Source organism: Gallus gallus, chromosome 14 (assembly GCF_016699485.2).
Source record: "Gallus gallus isolate bGalGal1 chromosome 14, bGalGal1.mat.broiler.GRCg7b, whole genome shotgun sequence".
Lineage (NCBI taxonomy): Eukaryota > Metazoa > Chordata > Aves > Galliformes > Phasianidae > Gallus > Gallus gallus.
Window position 1 is genome coordinate 6,606,642 of NC_052545.1, and position 13,989 is coordinate 6,620,630.

A 13,989-nucleotide genomic window follows, 5' to 3' on the forward strand; every position below is an offset into this window, starting at 1 on the left:
TACAGTTCTACACCTTTTTCCATTCCCAGTTTACACACAAACTTTGAACTGTTTGATGTTGAACCAGATTTGCTTGGTGTTGATTTATTTTTCCATAACACTGCTTTAACAGACCTTTGCTTTAACTATAGAATCAAGAGAAACCCAGCACATCCCATCTCTCACTGTAGGGGACTGTGAGGTATCCCAGTACTTAATTTTTTTGTTCACAAAGCAGTACATCTTCCTGCTCTCTGCCAGTTTGTCTATGACACTATGCCCCTTCTGATCTTAGGAACCGTTCAGTACTTCACAGCAAGGCTGACCGTCTGCAGAAAGTCCATTCTATTGATGGGGATTCATCAGCTGAACACGTTGTATCTCTCTAAAGGCAACATTTGTTCACTTGAAGTTTTTCAAAGGTATTTGACTTCCATTTCATGGCACATTATCTACTTGAACTGTTGGTGAACCATAAAGTGCTCAATAATTAAACAGTAGAATACAGCAATGCTCAAAACCTCAGCAAGACAAAAACCATAAATACTTTGATAGAAATGTAAACTGCAAGAACTGTAATGTTTATTTAAGAAAATACACACAAGATTGATAAACTTCCACACAACTAGAACCAGTGAGCCTGAACAGAATTATATCCTGTAAGAGGTCAGTCATTTAATTGTTGAGGTTAATGATCAGGTTAGCACTCTTGCCAAATCCCACCGGAAGCCCCAAAGAACTGGAAATGCTCCAGCAACAGCAGCACATTCTTAAACAGATTTTGCAGAGGGTGCTCACTGTAAGAACAGCCAGAGCTCAAGTGACAACTGGTATCCACATCAGCTAGCTGAACTGACAGAAGCACACAGCACTACATAGCATTTGTGCAAACAAAGTGTGCAATGACTTTACACAAAACCAAGAATTCTGGAACAGCTGGAGAGGTGTTCCAGCCTCTGATAATCTTTGTGCTCCTTCTCTGGACTTGTTTCAACAGCTTCTCATCATCCTTATGCTGGGGGCCCCAGGCCTGGATGCAGAACTCCTGGTGGGGCCTTATGAGGGCAGAGCAAAGGGTGACAGTCCCCTCCCTGCTCCACAGCCATCCTTCTGCTGATGCAGCCCAGGATGCAGTTGGTTTTCCCAGCTGCCAGCACACACTGCTGACTCACTGTCCAGCTTCTCGTCCACCAGGATTCTCCAGTTCTTCTCAGCAGGGTTGCTTTCCATAAGTTCTTCTCCGAGTCTGCATATATATCTAGGACTGCCCTGACCCAAGCACAACACCTTTGACACAACTTTGTTGAACCTTATTAGGCTCACATGGGCCCACTTTTAAAGCCTGTCAAGGTCCCTCTGGATGGCATCCCTTACAATAAACTATAGCAAGAGTGATGGAAGAGCAGCCTTCTCCCCCTTCTTCACATGTATGCAGGTCTGTTTCCTCCTTCTGCCTAGAAATCTGTTTAAGAAAAAAGGCAGCTGGTTTCCACATCTACATTTTGTAATTAATGTTTACACTGACTCCTCTCTACACAGCTCTAGCCTTTAATTTGGCTTAGTGGACAGGAACAAATTAGAGGAAGGTATTTCAATAGTTTATTTACCCTCTATGCTGACCCACTTTTATGTATTTACATGGTATGAAACAGACACCTCCAGAGGAATTCTGGCACTCCGGAAGAGAACACACATTAACCTAACAAGCAGCTTTATGATACGAAACAGCCACCTCAGATGGCATAATGCAAAACAATTTCTACAAAGCATTTAGAGTACCTACAACTGGATGTGTGTGCATCATTTAAACCATGAGCTGCAGTAGATCTATGCCTTAGCAGGGAGTACCACTTAATTTTACATTAAAAAGCTTTCAGTTGGACCAAGTTCACCGAGTTTTTCCCCAGCCGTGCTGCAATAATCAAATTGCTATAACCACAGCATTTTGCAAATTCCCTTTTAGCTACTGGGAGTCACAAAACGCCTTTTATATAAGTTACCTTCAAAGGAAAAAAGGCTCCTAATATTTACCCATCTTTGTGTTCCTCAGATCCCTTCCTTACACTACTGCAAAGTTACCAGGTGCCAGCCCTCTTTGCACATGTGGTTGCTTATCAAGATATCTGGAAAATCCAGAGCCTGGTAGGCAGGGGCTGCTGCTCACAGTCCCCAGGCCAGCATCTGTTTAGGAAAGCCACTGATTATGTCAGGTTTGGAACCACAGAGGGAAGACCTCACCCTTCCTGCAGGTCCACATTCCACCTTTAATAATAAAGCCAAGGAAGAGCCATCAAATAACACTGTTTCTCAGCGACCACTGCCATCAGGCAGAAAATGCAACCTTGTGACTGCATCTGCCTCAGCAACAACCCCCAAAGTTTTTAGTTAAAACATCAACTCCAAAAGCAAAACTGAACAATTGCATGGTCACAGCTATAACCACCCTCATAGCCCAAGAAGAAGGTATGTTCTGAGCTCTTCTAGAACTTTACTGAGGACAGCAAGCAGTGCTCTTAACCTGAAATATGTTACACTGCAGATGCTGGTGCTATTTTCTCTATGGGAGTGGCACGGCAAGACCACACTGCCATAACTCACTCCAAGGGAAAAACAACCACCAGGAGATTTGAGAGAGGAAGGGCTGTAACTTTAATCCCAGGTATGTTAATAAAAATACCTCAGCTTGCTATGACATTTTACAGGTTTATTGCATGTGTTCTCAGCCCTCCTCTCCTGTAAGTGTTTTATAGCACCGTGCATTTCAGTCACTCCCAGCTCTCTGACAGGCCCTGTGGCACAGTGCAGTGCTGCTGGAGGAGCCAGGTGCCGGGCACTGCTCACCCAGCCCCAATAGCAGTCTCCCCCATCACTGCATGGGAGGACCTCTGGCTTGTGTATCTGGAAACAGTAGATGAGAATTCCTGAGATAAAAATGCTTATCTTCCATGGTGGAAAAAAAAAAATATCTACATTTGCAGGTATAAAATTGGCAGAGTTGAAGAGTTAAAAAACTGAAGCTGAATCTGAACAATATTTGACATCTCACTGGCTGCACAGCAGAATCCAGTCACTACCACATCACCAGCACTGACCAGGGAACATCTCCTGAGCAGTCAAAGCTACAAAACCAGTGGAAATTTACACTCTTTACAGGCAAACAAGGAAGAAACAAGAGCAATCCTGCCATGCGGGGCCATAAACCCTGGGCATCCACAACAGAATGAGTGACTCAGTGCAAGTGTCAGAGTGGAAACAGAAACCCTGACTCACACAGCACAGAGCTGGTGGAGGCGATGCCAGGGAGGGCAAGGCTGCATGAGGCACTCTGCAAAGCCTTCACTGGAAATTAGGAGATACCTACCTGGAACATGAGATGGAATTCAAGCTCTCCTCCTTGCTGCTTGATTTTCCTTACAGTTTTTGTTTGTTACCCAGAGTAACCAGATTAGCACTCGCTGGCAAGTTAACGCTTTGCAGCACATCCTGCCTGCTTCCCACAGCACAATAGCAGGACTTGTTGCCAGGAAAAATGAAGGAATCAGCAGCTCTGCTCCAAAACAAGGAGTCCAGAATTAGGTGACAATTTCCCTTCTAAAAGATTTGCTTTTTTAATACTAAGTCAGGCCTCATAGAAATGGAACTCAATGTTTTGGGGCTAACAGCTCAGTTCAACATAGTACTGAATTCCAGGGACAGACTGACTTTTTAATCAGTATTAACTATAAATATAACCCAAATTTATGGAGTCTCATTATTAAATATGTCAAGTCACTTCAAAATGGAAGGAAAACTTCCATCAGGGGAAAAGAACTGAACATGACCGGGGCACTGGGTGGCTCCCTTCCAATAAAGGACACAGGAAAACAACCCCGACACTGAGAATCCACTCCCAAGTGCCATTTATCAACACTTAAAGTGCCTGCTTCAATCAGCATCCGAATGTGAAAGAGTGGCAGCAGTTTGCCCAAGTTCAGCTTAGGTTTGACTTCTCAAGTGGGCAGGGGGACACAGGGAGCCCCCAGTCCCAGCTCTGCCCCTGATGTGCAGCAGCCACTCGCACAGAGCCTTGCTATCGGAACAGGATTTCAAGCGATGCAGGTTGTAATGCAGGTTGTAACACCAGCCTCCCATTTCCTGTGTTCTACCAACAGTCTGCATTTCCATGCGCTTCTCATAAGCTGAGCTCTTTAACACCTGTATGTTAAAGGAAATTTCTGTGCCTGAAAAGCAAAACCTCTACAACTGTGGACTTCGTAAATGTGTGTATCAAATGTCACTTTTCAAAACCACTTTATAATAGAGGATTTATTTTGCTTTCTTTGGCAGTGTTCTGCTTTCTTGATGTACTATAGGACTTTACTTTTACCTGCGCAGCATTCTGAGGACAAGCCAGAGCCAAAACACTTGGCCATGTCCTCTCCTCACTGCAGAAACCAAGCTTGTATTACACAAGCTCCAGGTTAATCCCATTGGACTCCCCTCCACAGCAAAGCCAGCAGGCACACTGGGAGCAGGGTGACAATTTGGAATCCTCACTGCAGCTGAGTTCTTTCCAGAAGACACCAGCATGGCACAAAGTAAATATCAGTATACTGTAGAGTTATTTTTCAACCCATTTTAACATCCCTTCAGAACTGCAGTCAGTTGCTTACAACCTTCTTCCAGCACTTACTATTTAGTGACCACCTCTAACCACCAGCCACTAGCCAGACTTCAAGTTTGTCTACTGCCCCCATTTTTCACCCCCAAAGTAACTGTATAAACTTATGCAGAAATACTGAAACTGATTTTACTGTGAATCTGGAGACCATGGATGCTTTAGTAGGAGAAATCACTCTATGGTTCCTGTTTTGGAGGAGATAATCCATAAAGTGACTTCATAGGGAAGGTCCTTGGGCAGATTCAATTTCCATACTTCAGTGATACTTGGGTCACCAATTTTAACCCATGTGGTTACTGCAAGCTTAGTGCTTCTAACTCCTTAGGAGTGCTTCAACAAACACAGCATCACCTTCTAGGCACCAAAACACTTCATTAATTACAATCTATATCTTTAGAAGCCGTGTCCGCAAAACTACAACTTCACCCTCACTGAACAGATGACTGTTTCTGCTCCTCTGCCTTCTTTAATTTCCCCCACTGAGTTTCTCCATCAGACTTTGATGACTCAACCTAGAGGCCACAACCCTGACCTCTTCTATAATCTCAGACAGCCAACTGTGAAGAACGAAGCCTTTCTGCTCAAATTAAAGGCAGATCACGCTTTAGGAAGATAATCATCTTGGAAACAAAGCAGACTGCCTCCACGGCAGCAGGGAAGCCCATGACAGCCTGTTCGCATTACTGGGTCTGAGATTCCTTGCTCAGTGAAATGGATCCAAGGCTCCTCTCCAGGCAAGAATGTAAATTTAGCTATTGAGAACAGCCACAGCTCAAGCCAGATCCTATTTCAGGGCCATTCTAGGAGGCACAGTACCAGAAGAGGCTTGCACTACTCTCCAACCCCCTCCCCGTAAAAAAAACATTGTTAATATTAGAAGTTGGGAACTAAACTGCATATACTGCCATTCAAGAAAAAAATAAACAGTTAATTTATATGACAAATCTAGGCAAATTACTACAAGCTAAAGCTCTTGCAAATTTGAGGCAAACAGTCAGGTTTTCTAGATGACAAAATCCCAATTGTGGTCTAAATACAGATCAAGATTTAAAGCAACTCTGTCCTGATGCAGAAAGTCACAATTCAGTGAGCAGTCTTAGACAGCCTGATAGCTTTTAAACATCTAGTTGCAAATAAAACTTTACAATTAAGTGCTTCCAGTTGTCCCTGTAAACTGAGTACTTACTGCAACTCTACTATTTTATACCGCTACAAAGCTTTACCTCAACCTCTTCCTGTATTCCTACTTCCAAAAAAGCAAACAAAAAGAACCCCAATGCACATTAGGCCATAACGGCAATGTGGTTTCTCTTTCAAAAGTGCATTCGATTTGCATTTTGTTCTGAAGACACTTTCATATAAATACTTTCTCAAAGTGCTGTGGTGAGGGATTAAAATTCTAAGAACTTAAATCCAGCCAGGATGAAATCAAGCAGCGGTCATGTGTTTGTTCCCAAGTAAAATCTCCTGTGTCGAGCTGTCAAAAGTAAGCAGCAAAAAGAAATCCAAATAAATCTGAAACCAACACAAAGTTAGGATACAGAAGAATAGTTTTCTGACCTGGTCAAACCCAAGAGTATTTTCTATGCCTCTCTTTTTTCCCTTTAAGTACTGCAATACAGATTTGTCATGCTGAGTGCACTCATACTTAACAGTACTGCAGAACTTCCCAAACATGTCAAGTTATTAATATGAGTTGTTAAAATTGCATAAAACACCCTATTAAAAATCTTCATTAAAATGCCATATATTTAACTGCACAATATTTACATTTAGAAGGGTTTTTTTCCAGCCATGTAAGACCAAGCAAGCAACCTGTTCTCCCACACAATAATTTTACCTAAAATTAGATGGATAACAATTTTGATACAGAAAATAGTTGGGCAATAAGCAAACTAACTAATCACAGAATCATTAGGGTTGGGAAAGGTTTCTGAGATCATCAAGTCCAATTTGATGACAATATAGTCATTGTACACTGACATGGACATAGCTGCTGCAAGGACAAGTATTCCCATCACACAGTAGTGCCCACAGCACCCTGAGGAACTCAGCCCAGTTAAAACAACCCCACCTGGGAGGCATCACAGCAGCAGCCTGCAGCCTCATCTCTTGCAGACAGCTCTGTAGTAGTCACTCATTCTGCCCTTGCAGCAGTTTGGGCTTGTGCCAGCTGCAATCACCAGGAAATTACACTGAGATAAGGGCAATGGTTGGACCACTGCCTCAGGTGCTTCCCTTCAGTGTTCCTCCTTCCTGAGTACTTCCTAAAGCAGCCCCATCCCATGTCCTGGTCCTCTATCCACCCACCCACCCACTTATCCATCCCAAGCCAGCAGCCCCACACTGATGGGTCAGGGCCACATCCCACACAGCGCATCCTCTGTGGCTGCTCCCTGCAGGCAAAGGGCAGGGGAGTGGCACCCACTCAGGCTGTGCAGGCAGAGGTGAAGTTTGTCCCCTTAGCAAGGAGCTGCTTAAAATCAGCTTAACTGCTGTGGAAGCGCAGCCTAGGGTCAGCTCTGCCCCAGGAGTGAGGTGCAGTCAGCAGGCACCACCAGGAACTGTGGCCCTCAGGCTGCTGTTCTCCCCATCCAGCACTACCACAGGGAACAGATCCAGCTGCAAAGTGACCTGCTTGGGAGAAAAAATGTTTCTCAGCCAGACCAACTTCACCACTGTGGTCACAGCTGCAAGCACAGGACTGGGAACAAACAGACAGGAGCATGAGGGCACTGCTGCCAAGCCATGGCTGCACCTCAGCAAACACGGAGCAAAACTGGTGGGTAACGATTCTAGGTAACAGAACAGCTCAGTGATTTCCTACATGTGGATTTGGCAGCTTTTCATTTCAGACAAGGACTGTCTCCCTTGCCAGATGACCTGCTGACTGGAGAGCCCCTTTAAAAGTAAAGAGAAAAAGGAACTCAGATGTATCTTGGACTTTCAGCTGGCACTCCCTTGCATTCAGACTGCTACAGAGTAAGTGAACTGCCTGCATGGTCAAAGCATTTCAAAATTTTGTTATTTTATTTAACCAGAAATTCTGCATTGTCGATCATTAGGAGAGATAAGAAGCAGCATTACCTTCTACAAATACAAAATGCTTTCAGCACAGACAGCTTCATCCTTGTGCTGCATATCTATCCTACCGTATTGAAATGCAATGAACCGCTAAAAAATCCTGCCTTTTCTCTTGCATATTTGCTTGGTTTTGGGGACTTTGGCAGGACATTCCAGCTACACATTACATTGTGTAAGTGTCAAAAAAACTGAATCCAAAATGAGCACTTCAAAGGTAACGCTGTTCCTAATTTAACACCCTGTCCAGACAGGTCTATTTTAAGCACAGGGATTCGCAGAGCTGGCAAGTGAAAGCCTCTGAAAAGGAACCAAACTGAATCAACAAAAGGCAAAACAAGGAAATAAAGAAAATGCAGAAGAGTGAAGCAGGAATAGAAAGTAACAATGCAAAAAGGAAATGGAAGCTTTGAAACAACAGTAAAAAAAAGCCCACGGGAATTCTGCAACCTGAGACAGTATGACAGACCAGCAGGACAGTCACAAAGGAGGGACTGCTCCATGCTCACCACCTCACAGTGAAACCTTTGCACTGATTTTCTGATTAACAATTAACAGCTGAACCCTTTATTGTGTTTCACCAAGCAGCAAACCAGCCACTAACTGAGCCGAAGCTCTGAAGATTAGCCTGCAATTGAGACTGCTCATCCAATTACAGGGTTTTACAACACAGGATATACAAGTGTTTGCATGTTGCCTGGATGCAGTGTATACAAGGCCATACCAATGCGGATAACACACAGATGTGAGCCATTACACTCCGCCATGTGCTGCACACCACAGCTTTTGCTGTTCTATCATGAAACTGAAAGGTAACCATCGCTAGGTTTCTGAGAAGGAAACATGAGCCTCTAAGAGCCCAGTAAAGATTTATTAACACTTAACACACATACACTCAGACCTCCTGTTACAAAACCAGGATTACTTTATCCTTGTGCTCTTTTCCTACAAAAAAAAAACATCAAGAGTTCAGAACACTTAATCTGCATCCGAAATCAGCTTACAGAAGACAAACCAGCTCAATGTTCAACCGAAACGACTTTGCAACAGCTTAGCTTGTGCGTTTCTTTTCTCTGCAGAAATGAAGGGATGACAGAACACTAGTATGTTCATATGGAAAATAACTTCTAATCAGTTGGATTAGTGTTTCCTATGGACTGCTTGATAACTGGTTCATTCCACAAAGCTGGCATCTGAGTAAGCAGCTGTGCTTTCCCAACCTACGTAACAGCTACAACATTCAAAGGCGCATGTACAGCAACTTATCTTCTAAAAAGAGGGCCAACTTCTTAATTCTCCTGTCACTAGCTAAACTGATATGCTTTTTCTGTATCCTTAACCCCTTCACCAAGAATGTATGAGCCACAAGTGGCATGCTCCAACAGCACCAACAGTTTTAATCTTTTCTTTAAAGCTCAGTTGTAGAAGTTATCAGCTTTCCTTGCAATAGTTTTCACTCCAGAAGCATCACTGGAATCTTGAGAAATACCCAACATGGCCAAAGAGCATCTTTACACAAATAGTTTTATCAAGTGATTTCTGGTGCAGGACAACCTATAAGACAGAAGGAAAAATCTCCTCCTGCATTGATCCTTCTCACTTAGAGCTGACTCAGATATTCTGCACACTCTGCCCAGCAGACCCCTCGGCTCCTTGATTCACTCTGATGCAGTCACTCCAGGATGTTCCTGTCATTTTGCAGTGCAATTAACCACACAAGAAAACAATCTGTGTCAAGGAAGAAAGGCTCCTCCTCACTTAAGAGAAGAACTTGTGACCTCACCCAGCTGGCTTGTAGTTACGAACATCAGCTTCCTGTTCAGACAGCAGGACTGTCCAAGCACAAGATGCACTACTATTCTAACATGCTTTTATCAGCAATGGAATAATGATTACAAGACCAAATATCTACATTTATTTGGTTCCTACGGAATACATTTTAAAACACTTTAGTTAAGTCAACAAAGCAACACTGCAAATTAAAAGGATACTTGGAAGCTTCTTATTTTTTCTTGTCTAGACACCCAGAGCTGCTGTAAGCACAACAATGTTGCTGAGGATCAAATTCAGCCTTGCTTTCAAGACTGGTATGTGCACCAATCAGGCAGCCTTGAAAAGTGAGGTAATCAAGCACATTAATCTGGTAAAATCACTCAGTATGTCATCGCTGACTGCTGTGAAGTTATTTGGTTCTGAGTTGCAGGACACCAGCCACAACTTACCCAATTTAGCTTGTACTGATCAACTCCCATGGGTTTAGACCAGAGCCGCACTGTGGCAAACAGGCACAGCTAATTCATGTGGAATGGAAGGCAGCAGAGCAGGCTGGAGGTTCTCCTGAAGATACTACTTTTACGAAGCCATGAAATCTTTTTCTGGAAAGCACGCACAGTGCTAGGAAACATTTAACACACCAAGGTACTTTTTACTTGACCATACCCTACAGAGATCTTATGTGTTTGGCTTTACATGATTAGCTAATACAATGATCTCTAATCTGAAGAACAGTTCTGTTACAGATCTATTAGTATTAAGAAACCTAAAAATACTATGCAAGTATCTAAGAAATGTATTTGCTTTTATGAATCCCAAGTGTATCACATTACCACATCACATGGAAGCAGCTTGTTAGAGCTCTTCTAGCTATTTTAGCAGCTTAAATCATTACTATTTTAGGATTTCAGCTCCAGGCATAACCTGATCTAAAAATTATTTGCTCTAAGAGCCACCACCAGACAAAGAACTAAGGAATCACAGTGTCATCCACAAAGGGGCTAAATGTGAGATGCTGTTTGCATGAAGATGTGCCACAGGCACCAGCCCAGAGAGCAGCCTTGGCTCCAGATGCACCACTGAGCCTAAGTGGATTGCATGAACTTTTACCTTCATTATTCTATGTCAGATTCCAAAACCTCCTCCTCAGGCACACCTGACATAAGCACAAGCCCTTCCCCTCGTTCCCTCCAGCACTTCACAGGCACAGGGATGCCCCAGGCTGTTCATACGCCATAACAGAAATGCAGCACACCAGACTTGGCAAAATCATCACTGTCCTTCAAAGCCCATGAAGCAATGAGAGAAATAGCTGCACTGGAAAGCTTACACTTGATTCATCACTTTAAGGCAACATAAAACCATGCTTTCCTCAGGCAACTGCTCTGCTTGGCCTCACCTGCATCCCTGCCCTGGGGGGCACTCAGGCAGCACATCACAGTCGGAGGTGATCCGGCTCCAGCTGAGCCCATGGGACCCGTCTGCCTTTTGTCATTAATATTTTATCAGTCCTCTGATCTGTTTCAGCAAGCAGCAGCATGATGATCACAGCTAAATGAGATGAGAGCATGCAGCTGGAGGCATACAAGATCACTGCTAAGAATTATCAAATCCCTGAGTTTGGAGTCCTGTCCTTTCTTCTGCTGCAACAAAAAAATCTCAAGTATTTACCCACCGCCCACCCACCAGCCAACAGACAAGCCTGCCCTGCATTATGCAATGCTTTTTTTTCTTCTAACAGGCTCAAGACAGCTCTACTAGAAGGCACAAAACTTGAAGATATCTTCAAGTCAACAAAATTAAACCAGAAGGACATGGTGGTAAAGAACGAAAGGCATTTTCTGCCTCCACTAAGGGGAAACAAAGTAACTGAAGGTGCACCTGCCCTGGAAACACTCATTTGTAGCTATATCAATGGAAGTTGCAAATACACTGATAAGTAGCACAAAATAGAGTCAAATTGGAAACTTGGTAGCTGTAGGTTTTCCTACAATTAGAAGTTTACACAATTAGGACAAAAAGCAGATTAAGGGGCTTCACAACATTCTACATTGTGTCAGTGTTCCCTAAGGAGTGCAGGAAATAGATAAAAACGCAGATACCAAGAAACTGCTGTTGATACAGCTTAGGATGAGGAGCAGGCTAAATAAAGGGCTGCCTTAGAGCTGGCTGCTCGCTTCCTCCTCAGACTGAGAAATTCTACAACACAGTATTTCCAAGTTTTGCACTTTGGGGCTGAAGTAGCAAAGGATGCAGAGCTACCCTGCACTGCTGCAGCCCATGCAACGCAGAGCTGCCTCCTGGACTCCTCAGACATGCAGATTTTTAGATAATGCATTCCTTCAGCTCTTGGTAGACAAGTGCTTTGGCATTTAGGTGCCAATCAGTCCTTGACAGTTACACAAACTATGAAAATCTGCCCATGTCTGTTTTCCCGAACCTTTCCTAATCCAATCTATTCCAACTCTTTAAACCTATCGTTACATTAAGTCGTCTTCTAGAAAAGTCTAAGTCAATTTTCGGATTCCAAAGACCTCAAACTGCAGGCAGAGATAAACAGGAAATGTTTAGCATGACTACTATAAACACTGACCCCAGGATTTTCTTTTTCTTTTTGCAAGTACTCGGACAGTCACTAACCTACAGCAACCAGCACAAAGTCAGTTCTCCCCCAAACACGGACACACTTCAACGAAATTCACCAGTTTCACAAATATGTTTACCAATTGAAAGCATTTGATAAGCTTCATTTATCATACTAACTGAAAGAGCAAGAAGAATATCAAAGTAGCATTTCTTCAACACATGTAAGTTAATTTTATTTCTTTTTTTTAATAGCACCACAGGGTTAATGTTATATTCATCCAAGTGTTTTAGACTTACTGGAGATAACAGAACTTATTTAACCATCCTGACTGCTCAAAAAACAGCTGGTCTGCAAAGAACTACCAACAGATGAGCAGGATGTAAGAGCTTCCTTCAGTAATAATTCACAGAACTCTGACAAGAAGTTAAGACCAGACACAATGGACAACACTAACGTGGTGAAAGAACTAACTCGGTCCATCTAGCTTTTCCACAGAGCATCACCAGAGCACACATTCAATCTGAGCTGCTCCTTACTACATACAATCACCCAGTATGTCACTTTAACATAACTTGCTTTAGTGCTGTGCTACAATAACACCAATCCCAGCCCACCGCTTACAGACTGCCGAGTGGCTTGAACAGCTCCTAAATATAGTCCAGACTGCACCTCTTACACAGTGTGAGCTATTAAAAGGTATGTGCAAATGCTCCTGGCGAGCCACAGTAATGTCATGTGAACAGGGCCTGAAAAAACCTCCTTGTGTACAAGACATTGTATTCAGTGGACAGCTAGTGAAAAAGCTGCAGTCAGCTCATCTCTTGGTTTGTGGCCTCCTCCAGTCTGTAATTAGGCAGAACTGCAAGTCCTGGTTTAAGCAGCACAACAGCCTGACAGGCAGGCAGCATCCCTGCTAGTAAAGGTGAGCGTACCCACCCACCAGTCCAGAGAAGTCAGAGATCAAGATCTAAACTTTCCAGATCAGCTGTCCAGAATAATTTTTAATTTGTACAATATGCTGTCAGTTGTACCTAAAAGATGAAAAAAATAATGAGAACACTAATAGCTGTGTCCCCAAAGGCAGAGAAGCCGAACTTGAGCAGAATTATTAGATGGCTTATCAAGTGTCATTAATTACCAGCCTGTTTTTCTGTAACTAAACAGCGGGACACAAACACCTCTGAGGACTCGTTTCTCATAAATTACTTGGCTAAGTAGCCCAAATGCTTTTTAGTGCATCATTAAAAGCCTTTAATAACAACATTTCTGAGCACTTATTTTTGTTAGAGAACTAAAATACTTCCTGAGCTTCAAACCAAGATCTGTCTCCTTTTGTTATTTTACTTTATGCATTAACTAGGGCTTTCTCATTAGAAATGCTTGCTTGAACAGCTGCATCATTTACAGATAATCTGTCAAATAACAGAAATAAAGTGCTCAATGGCAGACTGAATACTTCTCTTGTTTAAGGCATGTAACAACATCCTCAAGATAATTGCTGTTGTATTTAACACTGCATCTCCTAATTATCTTGGAATCCCGCTCCACACAGATAATCCCCTCTTCAATTAGTTTCTTACATACATTTCATAACACTATTGGATTCTACCCATGCAGACTCATAGGCTTCCCATAAATGTCATTCCTCTGCTGTAGTGAAATGCTGGACCATTTCTTCTTACTCCTTATTCCTCACGCTAAGGCATTACCTCTCTGATACCAAGTCAGCTATTTGTGGTATAACTGTGTGCCTTCACAAGCTGGTCATAAGAAAGGCTGCACCACTCATACATAAGACAAGCTCAATAGAACAAGCCATCGCTATTCTGGAGTTAAACATCCCTCCATTAAGGAGAATGAAACCACGTGATAAAGACATCACTGATGTACAGCTGGTTTGCTGAATTTG

General features: G+C 42.9%; 1 protein-coding gene across 5 annotated transcripts in view; it reads right to left on the reverse strand.

Annotated features, from left to right (window-relative positions):
• ARHGAP17 (Rho GTPase activating protein 17) overlaps positions 1 to 13,989 on the reverse strand; it is a 39,452-nt gene that overhangs the window by 22,370 nt on the left and 3,093 nt on the right. The window lies entirely within an intron of this gene.